General features: G+C 43.0%; 1 protein-coding gene across 4 annotated transcripts in view; it reads right to left on the bottom strand.

Moving 5' to 3' along the window:
• LOC135390875 (Krueppel-like factor 2) overlaps positions 1 to 19,672 on the bottom strand; it is a 140,016-nt gene that overhangs the window by 41,566 nt on the left and 78,778 nt on the right. Inside the window, exon 3 of one of the 4 annotated variants that reach the window (XR_010421831.1) lies at positions 11,230 to 11,279. The exons of the other annotated variants lie outside the window; for them this stretch is intronic. The gene's annotated coding sequence lies outside the window, so the exon portion shown is untranslated. Of the gene's footprint in view, positions 1 to 11,229; positions 11,280 to 19,672 lie in introns of those variants that run through there. 4 annotated transcript variants of the gene reach the window in all.

The raw sequence follows: 19,672 nt of genomic DNA, 5'->3' as shown, positions 1-19,672 counted from the left end.
CAGTGCCCGTATGTGATCGTGCTATGTATCAGCCGTTTTCGTTAGTTGGTTTATTACGTGTTAGCGCCGCGAAGCGACTGTGGTTATGAGCGGCGTACAGACGTGGACAGATAGATAGAGAGAGAGAGAGAGAGAGCAGGGAAGGAGTGGGGGACAGGGGGTTAGTGTGCGTCCTGGGCCGACTTCAAGGGGAATTATGCCGACATTCGTCTGGAAATGTCTGCAGGAATACGTGCCAGACGACACAGCCCGTGGTAGGATTCGAACCCACTACCTCCCAGTCTTCAGAACGTTTGTTACAGTATGAACGGCAGACGTGGACGTGTACACCTAAGCAAAGCAAGCCGCCGGCAAAAGAAAAAAGAAAAGAAAACGAAGAAGTTTGCATTGTTCTGCGGTGCTCAGGATAGTTTTTACGAAAAGAATGAACTGTTATGCTTTTCGTGTAGTTTTAGGGGACTAATTGTAAAGGTTCCAATAGTTCTACATTGTAAGAGAAAATGAGTTTAATTTTAGTCATTTTGGGAACTATTGATGCATTGGCACAGCCATTAGTCCCTTTCTGAACTAAAAGCACTGTGACTTGTGCGAAGATTAAGAACAATATTTGCAGAGCTGAGGAGTAATTCAGGGTTCTTGGACTAAAATGGGGAGCAATTTCAATTGAGGGGACTATAGATCGAAGCTGTGTACTTCCTTCCCAATTTACTCCTTTTCTCTCTCTCTCCCTCTCTCTCTCAGTGCGTGTCATCTGATGACAAAGAACAAAAGACCTCTTATTCCCGTAACCGCGTGACAAAGGTGTACACAAACGCTCAATCCTGTTAGGTTGGTTGGTTGGTTGGTTGGTTGGTTGGTTGGTTGGTTGGTTGGTTGGTTGGTTGGTATAAAAAAGAAAAATATGGAGATGTTGGCCCAACTCTGCGTTGGGCCGGCTACTCCAGTACGCTCGCGGTAGCGAGGTCTGGCTACCAAGGAGTCTAAAAGGATGTTTGTTCCACAAAAGTCCTAAGGAAGGCGATCACAGAGTGTGAAACATATCCGGATGTGCTGGTGGCCAGTTAGGATCCTGTTAGGAGTTATCCCGATTTGTAATCATAACATTGGAGACGTCTATAGGCTCTACGAAAAAACAAACAAACAAACAAACAAAACAAACGAACACACATACACACACACAAAAAAAAAAAAAAAAAGAAGAACAAGAGGATATTGAGTAGCAATTGTGGCATCTAGTCCCCCTCGGTTACAATTACTCAAATTTTAGCCCCTGGCGTTGAAATTTAATTACTCCCCCAGCACTGCAAATGGACCTTAAGCTTCGCATAACTATACCGTACATTTAGTCCAGAAAAAGATGTATGGTTGAGGCAATGGATCTAATCCCCATCAAAAGGACTAAAATTAATCCATCATCTCTCTTCGAGTGTATGAATATTCTGTTCGCATTTTACGGTACAATCAAAAAGCACAAAGCTGTACTTCCGTCTTCCGGAACGCGTGAACAATATTATACGCATATAACGAATTAATATAACGCTCACATAACTCGCCCGCTCACATAACTCACGCTTATACACTACCGCCAAAAGCGGACCGCAAATATTCGAGCTGAGCTTTCACACGCAGACGAGAACAAAAGCCGGCGAACGTTACGCGTTTCGACCGGATATACCGAACAACTCAACACTTCCGGTGTACCCTCGAACCCTACTACCCCGCGTGGTAATGATCCTCCGTTCGTGGCACGCATCATTGGACACGAAGCAAACTTCCCGTCAGAGAGTCTCATTGAGAAAGCACAGCGTAAAATACCGGACTGAAAGGAACTGCCCACCTAATAACTGTATTAGTCTCGGAGGACTGTTTGTTGGAACTCGGTTCGCTTAAAGCGGTTCCGTTCGTTATACACACAACAAAGATGCTGCATAGCAATTTCTATTATACGTGTGTTTTATGATTGTGTGCACATGGAAACTCGCCTTTGTGAAGTTGTAATGACAAGGTTCGCAAGTACATGAGCATCTGTTCCTCGTTCGGGAGTTGGGACGAATACACTGTGGGGTATATGAAACAAGGGGTACTCGTGGGAACCTACTAGGTGTCTGTTTCTATAAAGAAGGGACTCCGGGACTTATTATTGTTGTTTTGCTCCCAAGCAGCACGATATCTTGACCAAATATTGGCTGCATATCGGCATACTGGTCCAATACTGGACCATGGACCTGTATGGGACAGGTATCCCGCCAATCTTGGACCGAGATGTTGTGCCTGCTTGGACCCTTCACCGATAACATCTATTTACAGACACCTATATGCTTGCAAGAGTTGATCCAACGGTCGCTCTCCGCCGTATGTCACGAAATATACCTCTTGTCAGAATGCTGCATAGGTGAACCCTCGTTAATATGACCCCCGATAATCTGACATACGCGCTTTACGACCATACTCCTGTGGAACAATGCAGTGAAACTGCAGTGAAACCTCTGCAAATTTCCCCCCGTTAATATGACAATTCCACGTTATGACCAAAATTTTCGGCAACGACCATGGTCATAATAACGAGGGTTCACTGTAGTATTCGTCGGATCGGACTGAACGTCGCTTTTTCTGCTCAGTGTCGTTGCCGTTCGCAACAAGTGCACTCTCCAAGATGCCTTCAGTGTGGTGACTCAGGAAGTCCCGGAACACGTGCTTTTCCATTACTCGAACTGCTAACCTTTCAGAATCACATTTATAATGTGTCTAAATCAGCTAAGACCCACGCCTTCTGACTATAACAAAAATTACTCGGTCCATGCATGGTGAAATACAGCTCACCAATGATCTGCCCTAAAAGCTCCTACACTGACATTTCTGGACGATGTATAAGTCTTCGGTCCTCACTGTGAGGGCCGCCATTAAGTCTCCACCAAATTACCATCTTCACCATCACCACACCACGAACGGTGGTGCAGAGTATCGCCTATATACCACCACCACCATCATCGTCGTCATCAAAATAATCAATCTAGAAACCTTTATATCGCTCATCTTTTTCTCGGCGTTACCATTTTATCCAAGAACCAGAATTACGTTTAGGCATCTATATATACGTCCATAGGAAGTTTTCCTTGAACTATTTCGCACTTGCCACAGGTCCGCCACTGATACAGATATCAACTTTGCATTATTGAGCTATGCGCCTTTTTTTCTGCCCATATCTCCGCTTAGCAAATCAACGCTTCGAACTCTGAAGGCATGATCCCACTAATGGATCTTTCTTTCGAAACTAGGTCCAAGTTCTGGGCGCCTTTGTGGTCAACTTATCTTCCTGACTATATTGCGTGCGCTTCTCACAGAGCACCCCACAGGGGCAAGTTCCTCGATAACGGCTGCGTGATAAAGCGAGCCATTTTCAATTAGCCGGTCACTGTGCACTATCTATTCGGGTGGGGGGAAGAGGGGGGGAGGGAGTTCTAGTGGACATTGACGGATGACGCACACGTCACTTCCGGGGTCACCTGGAGCGGAAAGATATAGGGGGCGCTCTCTTGGCGGTTACCTTTCTCTTGCAAAGGTATAGGTGTTCTAATGAGAGCGATGTCTGGGTGTCTCGAATATTGGCAGATGCGTTCGGTATAAAGCTAGATTGGACTATATATAGGGTTGCAGAATTTCCTGTTTCTGTTGGAGGATCCAATGGGAAGCAACGCCACGTCCAGCACTAAATGACCCAGAGAAAAGGAAATGTATTATACTTTTCATGAGAAAAAAATAGAATAAATTGAGAATAGAATAGAATAACTTGAATAGAAAGAATAGAATAGAATAAATTTAGGACTAATTACAGCTCAGTAATTACTTGTAATTACTGAGCTCAGTAATTACTTGTAATTACTGAGCTCAGTAATTACTCATACTCACTCATACTTACTCGTACTCAGTGAGTACTCAGTAATTATTTTTTGTATTTTTCTTTTTTTTTTGTCCTCAGAGAGCATAATTCAGAAAGAGACTCTATGCGGAGGGAACTTCCATCGGTAACAAACATCCAACGAGATCAACTAGGACGAGAACAAGCGCTATCTTACAGAATCACGTGTTGCTGTTCTTAGAGCTGTCATGATGAAAATGTTGAAACTAGAGTTCTGAATCCCTTCAGTCACTTGGTTCCGTTTCGAGCCAAAATACCTAACGTGGTGATGATGTCTTTATAAGCGATTTTTAGTACATCGGAAGAGTTCTACTAATACGACAAAGGAAGTCATCAAATACAAGCTTAGCAGTGTGATGTCACTCGCTTAAAAAATGAAAAAAAGAATAAGAAAAGAGGTTGATGCCACATCCGACACGAAGCTTTCACTCTTTTATGTTTAAAGAATTCCACTCGACAGTAAACTGTTTTAAATACGCATTTTTTCCGCGTACCATATACGAGAATGGAACAAGCTTCCCTATGCTATTTCTTCTATGTAGGTAATATCACGGACCGTGGTAGTATTAAGCAGTTTGTGGAAAGGGTTCATGGACATCTGCCTCTCTATAGGTTTAGTTGCTGTCTCTATTCGCTGTATATATCTTGTTGTCCAGTCCTACCTGGGCCCCAAAAAGGTCCTACAGTGTATCCAAATAAAAAATACTTAAAAAATTGTGGCAGGATATTGGGCAAAAAAATACAAATGGATAAAAAAACACTCATGGGTGAGCATCAGATTAGAATGGCTTCAAGTTCTGGTTTCATTTGGAATGGCTTCTGATTTCCTTGAGCGAAAATTCCATTTTTGTTGGATTCGGCTCATCGGGTCCAGTTTTTCGCGAATCGCGCATAGGGCACGTAATCGCGGCCACCAAAAATTTCGCTGTTTCTGGATACTGATAAGATAAGAAATTTGTGACTTGATTAGCTTTCTTCGCGATGTAAGCGCGAGATTGCCCTTTCCGCATAGGATAAAGCGATTGCGCATGCCTGTGATGGTGATGGTAGCGGTGGTGATAAATCAGTTCGAATGCTTACCAGTAACCTGTTCAACCAATTGTAAAGAAAGAGTGTGCGATTCCAACATTATTTATTTATTAAAGGTCCCAAATCTCGCTAGCAACGTTCCCGCGCCTAACTATCACTGTGAAAGAGAGAGAGAGAGAGAAAGAAGGAGTAAATTGGCGAGTAACTATACTGCTTCTTGTCCCCTACAGATTGAGATAACTTCCTATTTCGTCGCCGGAAAGTAGATGCCAGCGTAGCGTAATTGGTCAACGCACTCGTTCTTCAATGGAGACATGCGTGGTTCAAATACATCAGCCGCTGTCTGACTTTCTCAGCGACTGCCCTATTTGAATTGACCATGTTCTTAGGCACCCGAGGATTGTTTTTCGCTCGTCTGTTTGTGTTTCAGCGCCGGAACAGTTACGAGGGTAGTTCAAAGCGTTCACCCAGAAGGCGCTGCAGACACAAGACACTTTATATACAGTTCCCCTTGACGTCAGTGCACTTGGTCCAGCGGTGCTCAAGCATTGTAATCCCATATCACGCAAAAAGGTGGCATCCTGGTCCTCCAAAAATTCCTCCACAGCACATATGACGTCATTATTGTTTCCAAAATGGCGAGCACGTAGGTGGGATTTAAGTTTGGGAAACGGGTAAAAGTCTGATGGAGCTAAGTCTGCGAGAAAGGAGGGGGGGGGGGGGGTAGCAATTCAAAGCCACAGTTAGCTGCTTCAGCTACTGCAACCTGAGCAGACTGAACAGTCAGAACTTACCATCGCGTTTAGTTCCGGAGCCTGGAATTTACTCCCTGACACTGCAAACAGTCGCAAAACCTTTCATTCATTTACTCCCAAAAGAAACTAATATTTTCGTGGCAATGCATTTAGCCCCAAAAAGGAATAAAAGTATTTTTTATTTAGTATTTTATTTAGTATTTAGTATTTAGTATTAGTATTTTATTTAGGATAGTATTTTTGTATTTATTTAGTTTTTTTTTTAGGAAGTGTTCTTTCATTTACATATTGAAGTACGTGAATAAAGTTCTGCTTCCCTAAAGACTTCCACCTCAATCTAATCTGTATTTACGCTTTCTTTTTTTCTATACGTATAATTGGATGTTTAAACGGTGACTGCGCATTTAGGTACCTCTTAACATGGTCGATAGAGACACCACGACAGACGAGCCAGACACCCCGACACTTCGGAGGACCTTCACAGACATATCGTATACCTATCGACGCTTTCCCTGAGCGTTTGATAGAGAGGCCCGCCGGTGATAAAAATGTCCGGCCCAGTCGAGAGTCCCAGAGCGCGGCGGCTGCATCGCAGGTTGAATGTGTGTGGGCGACAGGAATCCCTGCGACGTCGTACGACCTGTTTGTCCGGAAGTCAAACCGACTATGTCTTCTTCTCCTTTTAGTTTTATTTTCCGTCTCTCCTTTTTTTTTCGCTTTTTTTTTTTAATACTGAAAGAACGAACTCTCTGTCGCGTGCGAACGAGCCAACATTGCCATCCGTCCGCTAACTGAGTGTGATTGACCTAAAAGAATTTTAGCCGATGCTATATGCGATAACCGTGTACCTCGTATAGGGTTACTCTGTCAGGAATGCATAGGGATTGGGGAAAATAATTAAGCGAGACCGATGGCCCGTGGATGCTCTGGTGGGTAAAGAAGTTCCTTGCACCTGCAAACTCTAAGAAAAAAAATAAATAAAAAGGAGTAAAATGGGGATTAATTGAATTGCAGCTTCTAGTCCTCTAGACTGCGATTACTCTCCATTTTAGATCCGTAATCCCTAATTCCTTGCTCGCCAGGACTGCGAATTGTTACTGAGCTTCGCACATGGTCTTTCGAATGCAACAGTCTACGTAAATATGTGCTCTTGGTCAATTTGATGGCATATAAGGCTGTATAACTCAGCCAAAGTAGCAATTTTCCACCCACACAAAGTAAGAAACAGTTAACGCTTCTTTCTTCGCAAATTGTGCCCTATACAGTCAAACTCCTTTATAGCGAACACCTTTTTAACGAAAATACCACTACAGCAAATTTTTTTGCGGTCCCGCTGGAGCCCTATAGGTCCAATAATGGACATCCTTTTTAACGAAAATACCTTTACTGCGAATTTTTTTTGCTGTCCCGTGAGTTTCGTTGTAAAGGAGTTTGACTGTATATATGCCGCAAGATTTTATATAACTCGATATATCACGGTTGACGGTTTGAGTGAAAGTATTTTCATGCATGCACACCAAGGGACTCTTACAGCGGAGCGTGAAATGCCTCTCTGTGAGATTCATTTACTCCCGTGCATTTACTCCCGAAACGGACTATAGTTTTAGTGGCAATGCATTTAGTCCCCAAAAGGAGTAAAATTAATCTTTTTTTTTTCTTATAGTGCACCCTTGCAGCTGTGCTCTCTGGCTGAATTGTCCCTACGTTTTTTCCCCGGACGCTCCTGATCGTGGCAGTGTTCGCTGCGAAGTATACGCCATGGATGCATGATTCCCCCTACAGAAGCATGCCAGCATATCAGTCGGGCAAACCACTCGGCAATTGGGAACTTCAGTATATCGGAAGGTGTTCATGATAACAGTTCCGAAAAGATGAGAAGTGCCCTCACAGTCCCGAGGGGGGGGGGGTGAATTTATTGGCAGAAAAAATATAAGAAAAAAAGGAAAGGGGAAGGTCAGCCATGTACCACGCCGGCTTGCTATTCCCTAAAAATATAAAAAAAGGAATAATATAACAAGAGAAAAGGAAATAACAAAAAGATAAATAACTACTTGTTTCCTTATACGTACTCTTGAATAAGTGCCGCAAGGCCCTTGGAGCACCAAAATAAATAAATCAGTATGTATTCCTTAATTCGTATAATTTACCATGGTTAAAAACAAACAATCCAGTTTTATCCGGTGACTTCTCCCTTGTTAACCTCAACACGCATCACGAGCGACTCGGTAACCATCGGTTTCAATCGGGCTTTATTATTATTATTATTTTTTTTTTTAAAACATAGTTGTATAGACGGAACCCTTCTGGTTAGCTCGCCCAGGCGTACGTGTGAGGCCGTCGTGGTCTAGTTGCCGTGCCACCCGCTGTGCTGAGAATCGGAGGCGAAACCTGCACGGAGGCAGTTTTATCGCTCTCTTCACGTGGAGATGGTGGTGCCCACGCTGATGCTTCCACGAACCATCGATACAAATCACCGCCTGCTGGTTTCACACAGCGCACCAAAATCGGAACTGATCACCGGGTATCTCATACTTTCACAAGCCCCCCAATGCGGTCAAGTGACGGCAAGTGAGTATATAGCTGAGTCCGCGAGAACCGGAACAAAAATTGTAAGTTGGATCATATGACGAGGTTATCATTTTCGACCTATCTGCAAAAGTGGGAGCCATTGCGCAGATAATGGTACTTTATATATTTGTCAGATTATAAAAGCGTTTCGACATTGTTTTTGCTTGAACTGGTTATATCTTTACGTGTGCGCAGTGGATTCCAGCATTCGGCTGACGCCAGGGAGAGGCTTATGGAAATTGTCTGATGGTCACGTGTTCTGGAGTATAGCCTGCCCCGACTTTGTGGGGACTCATATTCGTTATTTGTTTTAAGTTTTCAATCAATGAATCAATCAATTGTCTTGTCTACTCCATGTGTGAATGCGACGAGAAGACGGAAGAAAGAGGGTACGAATCTTTTCCCGTGAAATAGAAAGGGATAAATAGGGAACTGAGACAATAAATCATGATTCAGTTCATGATTCAGTTCAAACAATAAACCCATCGAATGCACATCTCTATATGCGGTCTGTCTTCCTTACGTGAAAATCTGCGCCGAATTATTAATTCCGCCAGGCTTCGCATTCTTCGCACCGTTTTTAACACATGCTTCATATAAGTACCTATGCACTCTTAACCTTGTCTTCCTTCACTCTCTCCTCCCTTCTCTTTCTTCTTCTCTATACCTTCCTTCGATACAAAAACAAGTACATGTAGTGGCCATGAGTGAGGAAGTTTTCATATATTATGAAAACTTCCTCACTCATGGCCACTACATTGAGTCACATTGAGTCAATTAGGCGGTAATCCCTTGCTAAAAATGAATTACGAACAAAAAATATTATTGCATATTTAAATGAAAGAACCGATCTAAAGGCGTTTGCAAATCAATTTCTTGACTTACCATTATCAGAAACAATTGGAACATTGCGTTGTTCGAGTTACATCCGAATCTTCAAAAACCAAGGTATTGTTTGGTAAAGATGCCTTAGCTTTTGTTGCGAGTCTTGATGAAGTAAATACGGTAATGGCTGCAATTGTGGGTACCCCCCTGAAAGTACTCTCTTTTTCATCATTGATAAAGCGAATACTGATAAAACAAAAAGTTTACTTATGTCATCAAAAGAATGCTAAAATTCTTTAAAATAATAATTTCATAATAATTTGTTTATCTTCTACCCGACGAAACCAACCCATTAAAATTACGCCAGAACGTATGTAGTATAGATTGAACGGAGCAGTATGCAAGTAAGTGCATATCACAATGTTTTTCTCTTTCCAGTTCAGTTCGATTCAATTTAAATGCGCATTATATGCAAAGCAGACGACATGACGGCCTGTTTTAGTAACGGATTTACAACGTGCGTGCCGGCAGGACAACACTATATAGCTTTTCCCCTTTCTCGCGTGTCTAATTCACTGGAGTCTGATGAGACACAAACGCCCGCTGTAAATTTCACAACAGCAGTGTTCGGTACAACATCGACGTGCGTTACCAGACAGGATAAAATAAATGACCCACACAATTCGTCGACTACAAGACTTGAGTCCGATGATGCGGAACGAGGAAAAGCAACCAAGTGTGATTCCCCTGAGACTGACAACGGTTCCTTCTATCTTCTATACGTACCATACTGGACGTTGGAGTCCTATATGTTGTCTCGACACGCGCTGCTGCTCATCTAGGGATCCACACGGAACCTTCACACGTTCGTCAGCTCCGAGGAGTCCGCTAGCTCAAAGAATGGTCTCATATTCAAAAAATATTCGACGTCCAATGCATATACTAGGAAGCTGACCGCTATGCCTGCTGTTATGCAAAGCGATGCGAAATACGGAACGCAAGTGCAGGCTCATAGAGAGTAAATATTATATGAAGACAAAAAGCAAATGAAACATCATAACGTAAAGCCATACGCCCAAGACGCAAGCAACGCTCTCAAGGAAATATCAAATATTTGGACACTTCTATGCCATGATTATGCGAGAATATGTTGTCTAATATGAAGTAATAATTCGGCACGTTGGTGCAACTCTGTGACATAGCGACGACAACAACAACAAATACACTGATGATGATGATGAATGGGGAAATTCGCCACCTGAGTTGTGGCCCACTACCCCAATGCCGACAGACTGCATGAGACGTAAAACGACAATGAGATGACGATGGGAGAGAGAGGGTAGTAAGGCTACCGTCTTTACATCCCCCCTTTTTCTCTCTCTCTTTATCACATCACCACATCACCAAGGCTACCGTCTCTCCCACATCATATATATATAGCTACAACAAACAAACAAAACACGAATTCACCGGACCAGTCCCAACTATCAGCTGTTTGAGACACTGTATGGTGCAACAACGGATGAATTTGTTTGGAACAATCCTTAAACATACGAGAAACAGTCAAAGGCCATTGTATGGTTTTAAAGGATTGTATCCCGAGCAGGCTCCATTTGGGGTCGTGCCAGTGTATAGTAAGCGGTTGATAATTGCGACTAGTCCTGTGAATTCGTTTTTTTTTTCTTCTTATTGTCGCCGTACGATGGGACTGTAACAACCTAACAAATTATTACTTAATCTTAGAGAAAATATCCTTGCATAACCACCGCGTGGAAGTACACAAATGTTTGATTTTTTTCCCCAAAAAGCCTTTATTGCATCTTATTCTTATTGCCTTGCGGGAACGCATATAGCTTTATATGGTTGTATCATCAAACTCATTCCCCCTCAATATTATCCGTCTTATTATTATTATTTCTTTTTTACATTCATTTGGACTCGACAGAGGCTATCATTTCACCCACTGTGAAATCATGATATCTAGAAACACTTTCTCTGTAAGTCTCACGAGTCAAAAGACTATAGTTGAAACAATGAAAACGACTCTCACAAAAAGCAAGCCCGTATAATCAGCTGTGACGTAAGCTTTCAAGATAACACATATCGTCCGCGCATGCGCAATAGTCTTGCAACAGTTCAGTCACTTTGCTTTCTTCTCCACCGCATCAGAGGGCAAACACAAACACCTGGAATGAAAACATTCGAGTGGGTGACGAAAAAAAAAAAAATAAAGATAAGCCAGGGAAAACAATTTACGATGACGAGTGATTTGAATCGGAACGATTTACGTCTCTGTGGCCGTCCGAAGATAAAGATTATGGTGGGACAAGAAGAGTGTACGGGGGAGGTCAAGGCAGAAATCGTTCATCATTTTGGCACCTGCGTGCGAGGGTAAATGCTCCCCCAACCCCATCTAAGGCCTCGGACACTCTCGGCACCAGCGATGATCGCTCGGAGATAAACGTTTATTGTTTCTCGATGGGTCACTTCTCTTTCGGACTGTATATTTATTTTATTTTTGGTATTTTTTTTGTGTGTGTATATACTGAACCAGTGTGGAATGTTTGGGTCTCACTGATTGCTGCGTTCGGACTTGCTTTCAGGTCATATACGACGTAAAGTTCTGAATGTGCCTTCTTTCAAAAGTAGAAGCTTAAAGGGTGAGCACAAGATTCGTAGCGCGTTTGATGATTACCTGTTTACGGATCAGTAAAAGCAATGCAGAGGAGACATAACATAGATATATAAATGTGATTGTGAACATACATAGATTGATGAGATTATTGGCTCGCGTTTATCGCTTCCACTGTCTCCCTTTCGCTCTATTCTTTTGCTGCCAGCAACAACTGCGGTAAATGTGCAACTGATCAAAGGTATAGTATTGGAAGTGTTGTAAAATATCTCACATCCCCCCCTTTTTTTTATTTATCACATCACCATCGCCATCTCTGTGCGCGGTAATCTGGAATTGCGCTATGGTCCTATAGGACACTATTGCCCTTTTAAGCGGTTCCATGTTCTCATATACGAAAATACGGATGTAAAATTTCAGAACTAGAACTCGAAAATAGTTGCCGCCGGTTATTGTCGACGTAGCTGACAACAACACATCGTCTGCAACTCACGACATATCTGGGAATTATTACCTCTTGTTAAGACTAGTTGAGAATTGGCCAGCTTAGTTGACTAATGATGTTTATTCCACTGTTTGACGTGCTGTGATATAGTATATGGCTATAAACACGTTAAACATATCACGTTCTCAAGGTGATGGTGATACCGCGGTGACAGTTCTTCCGATGCATCTGCAACGCGTCCGCAAACGTGAAATGATTGCTCGCGCAACGATTACGCACGATACATATTTCGTGGAAGTATAAAAGCCGTCAAACGCACGACATATAAACAAAACATGCAACAAGAAAACATTATTATCGCCTTGCTCATCGCGAGTGCAACTTGTTGGACTTTGTTGCACTTGTCGACAGTTCTATATAGGGTGTTTGCTCTAACGTGTCCAGAAATTATATTTAAAGCGCGCGATAAAAGAAAAGCAAGTGGTATTTTTCTGCTACTTGAGTAAGAAACAGGTAGTGCTTCACTACTAGCATCTGTTTCTTAGTAAAGTAGCTGAAAAGTAGCGCTCGTTTCTCTTTTATCGCTCGCTTTACGTAAATTTTCTGGACACGTTAGAGCAAACACCCTGTATAGTGACACTCTGAATACTACTGAACACCCTGTAACACCCTGTAACACCCTGTAATACCCTGTAATACCCTGTAATACCCTGTAATACCCTGTAAACACCCTGAATACTACTTAGTTCCGCTCTGTGAGGATCACCCTAGTCGTTCCGCAGACTACTTAACTCATTTTTTTCCCACTTCGTTCCCATTTCGCTCATCTAATGCCCCGCATGTAATCGGGTACGGTACCGCAACACCCATCGTCATCATATTGTTAAGAGGCGTACTGTTTGAACGCTGAAGGGGGATATATAACCCCAGAGAGAGAGAGAGAGAGAGACAGAGAGGGGGGGGGGGGAGGGGGCTGTTCCAGAAAACAGAACAAGCACTTTGCACCTGCGCATCGCCTTCAACTTTGCGAGTATACTCATCCCCATGTTGTTGTTCTTCCGGTTTGTGCGTTCCGATCCCTCGGCACAAAGCGAAAATGACGCAACCTAACAGCGTATATACTATACCAAGGAAGAAGAAAAGAAGAAAACACACATTTTATTATGCAACAACTCCTCGTGGCAGATTCTCCGCATCGGTGGCTATGCAGCTTCTGACGTGGGCGATTATCACAATGGCATTAAAGCGAGCAGACAGCAGCAGCGTAGGTGGAGGAAGCGTTTCTCCCATAACGACATTCCACTCAAGATTGGGCCCTTCTGCTGCACTGCTCTGTAGTATATACACGGCGTGCATACGAAAGCGTTATTATGCCTGTTGATGGAAAGAGAAAATAGCGAAGCCTCGTTATATAGGCAACATTGTGGATTACACAGTATAGTATGCAGAGTTCCCTTAAACAACACCCCGTAGGAATCTCGCCCATGCTTCGAGCTTCAGTTTATCTATTTATTTATTTATTTTTTTTTTGAGTTTTCTAGGTTGGTGCCCATGTGTGATACGTTCGTCATTTTTCATTTCGCTTTGACTTTATGCAAGGTCTGCTCAACATTTTTTTCCAATGAAAAAAATGGCTAGGAAGCAAGCGAGCTGGTGAAGATGATGCATAATGTAAAAACCCCGAGACTAGGAAACACGAAGGGACAGACACAAGACGAAGTCTCAAGTCTCAAGACTTCGTGTTGTGTCTGTCCCTTCGTGTTCCCTAGTCTCGGAGTTTTTACATTATGCATTTTTTTCCAGATTGGATTTTGTATTTCAATTTCAATTTTTTTTTCATTTTACGTGGTAGGACGGGAAAGCTAAAAGTTGCCAAATGGCTGTTGCCCAAAAAAATTTTGAAAAGAAAAATAATTCGAAAGTTGAAAGTTGAAGCGGAACCCTCAGTTTGGGGGTCGGCCATGTATTTCGAACAGGGACTGTCCTTGTTCGAAATATCGGCCGACTTCAATTTACGAATTTGAAAGTTAGTCACCGTCGAGGTAGCCCCCCTGGGAAACCACACACATACCTGCGCTGTTTCCACTGTTCGAATCATTTTTGGAGGTCTTCGCTGGAAACAGCAAAGAGCTGTCTCGTCACATCTGTTTGTATATATCTCGAACATTATCAAATTATTTCCGTTTTCTTCTCTCAACTGCATTTTGATTTTCGGAAAAACGAAAAGGAAAAAGAATGGTCACAGGGGCGAGTCGACCTGGTGACTCAAAGATTGTGAAAAAGAAACGAGAAGATTTTGGGGATATTCAGGATATTCAATTGAATCTGACAGGAGAGCTCTTTGTTGTTTCCAAGGAAGACTTCCAAAACATTTCGGACAGTGAAAAAAGCGCTGAACCAAGTGTCTTTTTTTTTTCAAAGGGGACTACCTCCATGTTGACTATAGAGTTTATTCACTCACGTTACCCCTCCCAGAGGTCCCTAGCTTCGAATAGGCGAAATCGCCGCCATGATGTAGGCCCCTCGAAGTTCGGTTCCGGTTTTCATTCGCTGCCATATTCTATTTAGGGGACTATTAACGCTGAAAACATGAAAATTAATACTTGGATTTTGGTACAAATAGTGCTCAGTAACTTTGGAAAACCAAATGTACGGTGACTGCGATGTGGTGACGGCATGGACAGTCAAAATCTGAGGACCTACATTATCTGCTAGCGACAGTGGGTGACACTCTTTCGCAGATGACGTCACGCGAATAAAACCTATACGTTTCAAATATGAGACCATTTTACCCTTCTAAACAGAATTCCCTTTCTGGAGACTTTTTGATCGGTCCTCGTATAATACCTTATCTATATATCGTAGATAATAACGGAACGAACAGCGTAATGAATCGCAGAAACGGAAAATACATTCGGCTTGAACGCGCGCGCGGACACTGAATATCCGAAACGTCTTCGAACACGAAGAGTTAGAATTACGTATTCTCCACCTCCCATGAAGACCTCACACGGACAACGCTTAGCGGCGGAGGGTCTTCCTCTCCTTTTGAGAGGACAATGGGGGGCGGCGTGCGCTCGCCCCTCACGCCCCCTGAGGGCACGCGCGCCCACGCGACTGCCACGCGCCACTCCAGCGAAAAAAAGCCGCGCGCGCGTCAAAGAACGAAAAGACGACGCGCCCTGTACAACCCGTGACTCTCTATGCTCGTCTGTCCCCCTGTGGCACAGGATAGAGACACACCATCTTCTGGTGAGATGATACGAGGTGTGGCTGCGCTTTATAGTAAGCTGGTCCATAGAAGATGCTGCGCTCGTATTATATGCTCCTAGAGATGACGGAAAAATAACCTGATCGAGGGTGGAGATCCAGAACAATGGCTTCTTGAAAGCTGAACTTCCCGCGGGTCATCAGGTAGAACTGGCGAGGCCATTCGCAGAAAAGCAGGTATACCGCGCATGCGTTAAATGAGGTCCCATGCTTCTAACAGACGGAAACGTCGTCCATATAAAGTCCATATACAGCAGTTTTCAGTTCTGCTGGTCGTGGTTGCCTTGCTAGGTTTTTATTTTTATTTATTTATTTGAAATACTTCCGGCGTTTGACTCGCCATGGAAGGAGGGACATACACATAGTGCGCATATTCCACTACCAATATAACGGCAACAGCAATGATAATAATAATAAAATAGGGAAAACGCTATGCAAAAAGAAAAAAAAAACATGAAGCTGTACTCAATTAGGTATATATATGCATATATACACACATACATACACACTTACACATATATAAAGGAAACACAGTTATGAGTCACGATAAAGTTCAGTAATGCAGGAGACAAAAGAAGGGAGGGTGTCGCAATCAATGGCCATCTGGTGTAACTTATTCCATTCTTCAATGGTTTAGAAATCGATGCTGGAAGATATTGTAAGGTGCGAATGGGGCTGGCGATCTCCTACGCGTGATGTGCACTGGTTCAAGTGTCGTGGTGTTAATTTGTCTCATGTATATGAGTGATAGTGAGAGTGAAAAACGTGTAAAAGAGAATGGGCGAGAGTGTACGTGAGGTGGCCGTGCTTTAATTGAGGTACATCATGGCTCACGGTATACGGTCATCTCGATGTACTGCGATCGATAGCACGTGCATGATTGGGAATGAGGGAGTTCCAGGTTTGTGTCCCGAAGCCCGGACGCACGGGGTTGTCCGAATTCTACATTAATTACAGTTGACTTGTAAGCTTGTAAACGTATCACGGTAAGTACGCTTCTACAAAAACGAAATGGCATATTTTTTCGATACATGTATTGACGGCGTCTATATCAAACCCGAGTGAGCCTATTGTCAATAAAATGAGAGCTAATAAAAGGAGAAAACACAGAGCCAAGACTGAGGAAAAACCACGGAGCCAAAAGACCAGCGGCATGACCGAGCCCGTTGTTGGTAGCCAAGATCGTGCTGAAGACTGCGAGGTGGTGGGTTCGAATCCTGCACCACCGGCTGTGCTGCCTGAGGTTCTCCCTAGGTTTTCCGAAGGTTTTCCAGGCGAATATCGGCACAGTTCCCCCTGAAGTCGGCCCAGGACGCATACTAACCTCCCTGTCCCCCACTCGTTCCTCCTGCCCTGTTCACTTCCTCACGGCGCTCATAGCCACAGTTGCTTCGCAGCGCCAACACGGAATTTACAAAAAAATAATCCCAATACAAAAATAAACACAAAAATACAATACAATAAAATAAAATTACACAACAATACAATAAAATAAACACAAAAATACAATAAAATTACAAAAATAAAGATTTAGCCCAAGTGGAAACCTGTCGAAAACCGCAAAATAAACAGCACCAAAAACGTGCCTCCAGAGAGATTCTCGACATTCGCCCATGCACGCCATTCTATCTCCCTTCTTCTTTTTTTTCTTTCGCTCTCTCAATCAGGATAATCCTAATCCGCTCCGTTCGCTTTCCTCGAGTTGTGAGCGAGCGAAAGATGGATTAACGTTAGATGACGAAGTTTTTCTGACTCGGCCGGGGGCCATTAAATGTTTAGTGGCACGCTAACCTGGAAAAGACGACGCGCGCGCGAGGCAAAAAGGCCGTGGGTGGCCAATCGCTCATCCGCCGCGTCATACGGGAATCGTCAGACACGGAAGAACAGAGGTCAACATCGCCAGGTCAACATCGCACTTTCTACCTCATGCTTTTTTTTTTTTCTCGCTGGATGCTGGTCAAGACTGGATCTGCAAAAAGGCACGCGAGCTGCGCCGTGTCTATATAAGCCGATGCAATTCTGTCGGTCTCGCGTTATGAATTTTTTCTTGTCGTATATATAAACCGTACAGCTACTAAGGATAATTTATAATTCATAATTCGTGGCGTCGCGAGAGAACATGAACGATGCCGCAGTTGTCCGGTTCGTGGATTAATTTCGCCCTCTTTTTCTTATTTTTTTTTTTCTTTCTTTCGGTAAACGACCCCCCCCCCCCCTCCCTGACGCTGATGGTCCGAAATCTCAGCACATGCACTTTCTTTTTTTCTCACTCTCTCTTTATTGAAGATGACGCGGGACACTTTTCAGTGCGTAAAAGGGAACAATACGCATGTTTTATTCAACAGGCTCAACTGAAAGGCGCAACAACAGTGTTGAGAATTGTGTTATTTGCAAATTAACCCATTTGAAACAACGTTTTAAAGGGAATGCTCCTCCCCTCAAATGGCGCTTTCTGCGAGATGGGCATTTTGAAGCGACGTTTTTTGTCACTTCCATTCTGGAAACACCTACCTGTATCGAGTGGAACCTATACACAAGAAAGGCATGTACCATGCATAGGGCAAAACATATTACTCACGAAAGGTGTAAAAAAAAAAGTTACTGCGCACAGCAAATCATATATGTCCTCAGAGCGCTGGTGTTCCAAACTCGCAGACTTGGAGGAACAAGTATAGGGTTTCTCGTTTTCGGTGATTACTGTGATTAATATTTCGTCGATTCGGTGATTAATTTGTTAGAACTCCCGAAACGCGTCAAAAATGAGCGCAAAAGGGGAGAGGCTTCATATTGGATCTAATGCATCTGCACTTATCTTTTCTTTTTTTTTTTTTACTTTAAGCAAAATTCAGGTGTTGGGAATTAAATAGGAAAGAAAATCCACTCTCAGAACAAGATTTTCGATGCTTGGTCGTTCATTGATGTCAAGGTTTCTTAACAAAGGAGCGTTTGTGGTATGCGTTCAGGGTAGCAGATTAGCATTCGTCTCATTTAAACCATGAGGACACCTTGTAACAAAACTGATAAGAAAGCACAGTAAGTATACCACTTGGTCGCCAATTTATTGCCACCTATTGGCTTTCTGCGTAAAAGGTCATTAGGCGCGATAACGTCCCACACTGCATGCGTCACAAAAGCAACGGTGGAACATTGGAGAATCCATAATAGCTCCCATTTGGAATGCCTGTTTCAGATATGCTTTCCATTTACTGCGCTGTACAGCAATACCACGTGACTCCATGTAAGGATATCAGTTACATGGTCATCACAAGAGCCATTCGAGCACCTCGAACTGTCCCTCGTAAAAGGCAGTACAGCAACAAGACGATACATACATATATAGGACTTGTATGTGTTCTGGTAATGGTGGCCTTTGCTTCTACAGAGCTTTCTTAAGGGACCTATAAAATGAAACGACCACTTCGGTGCGAATGGAACAAGTTGTACCTGGCGTAATTGATCTACCTACTTATTTCGCCTGGAAACGTTTCGTCAGTTTAGATATAGGGGCAAAACGTTATAGTGTAATTGATCTACTTATTTCGCCTGGAAACGTTTCGTCAGTTTAGATATAGGGGCAAAACGTTATGGCCATTCGGTGCCCGTATGTTCTAGAAAGATTATATACGTCTCAAGCTGCACGCGTGACGTATAAGTCTGTTGTCTCTTCAAGACGTTTTGAAAAACTTATCAGTCGTTGGTATAGTTCAAAAGATATACCTTTTGGTGAGGAATTCGAAGTCGGGAACGTGCAAACGGACATCTGACCAACAGTCGGTCAGATCATTACGTATTATGTATGGTTCGTGGTAATGCGTTTTACTGTATTACATAGTAACATATAAATGTATATCGCTGAAAAATGTGGATGCGGTACACAGTAAACATGAGAGCAAATGTATTCCAACCTGCTTTCCTAATGTTACTCAAGAATGTATCATGGCAGACGGTGCTCACAATTGCAGCCACCTTTTATTGGTGGTTTTATTCGTCGATATATTTGATTTATTGGTTTGAACAAAATGCAACGCGAGGCCGCGAGGCATTCGGCTGCAAATGTCATATTACCTGGTCAAATTTCAATTATGGTAGCGAATTTCCGTGGTCATTATCATCAGTGTATTTGTTGTTGTTGTTGTTCCATCGAATTCAATCAAAGCTGTCAAATTATGTTTGTTGCTTATCTTCAGATGGTCCAGCGAACGTTCCTGACAAGGACGAAACTATGGTGGGTG

The sequence above is a fragment of the Ornithodoros turicata genome, chromosome 4 (genome assembly GCF_037126465.1).
Source record: "Ornithodoros turicata isolate Travis chromosome 4, ASM3712646v1, whole genome shotgun sequence".
In the NCBI taxonomy this organism is placed as follows: Eukaryota; Metazoa; Arthropoda; class Arachnida; order Ixodida; family Argasidae; genus Ornithodoros; species Ornithodoros turicata.
The sequence above is the reverse complement of the archived record's forward strand: the minus strand, read 5'-3'. Positions and strand labels throughout refer to the sequence as shown.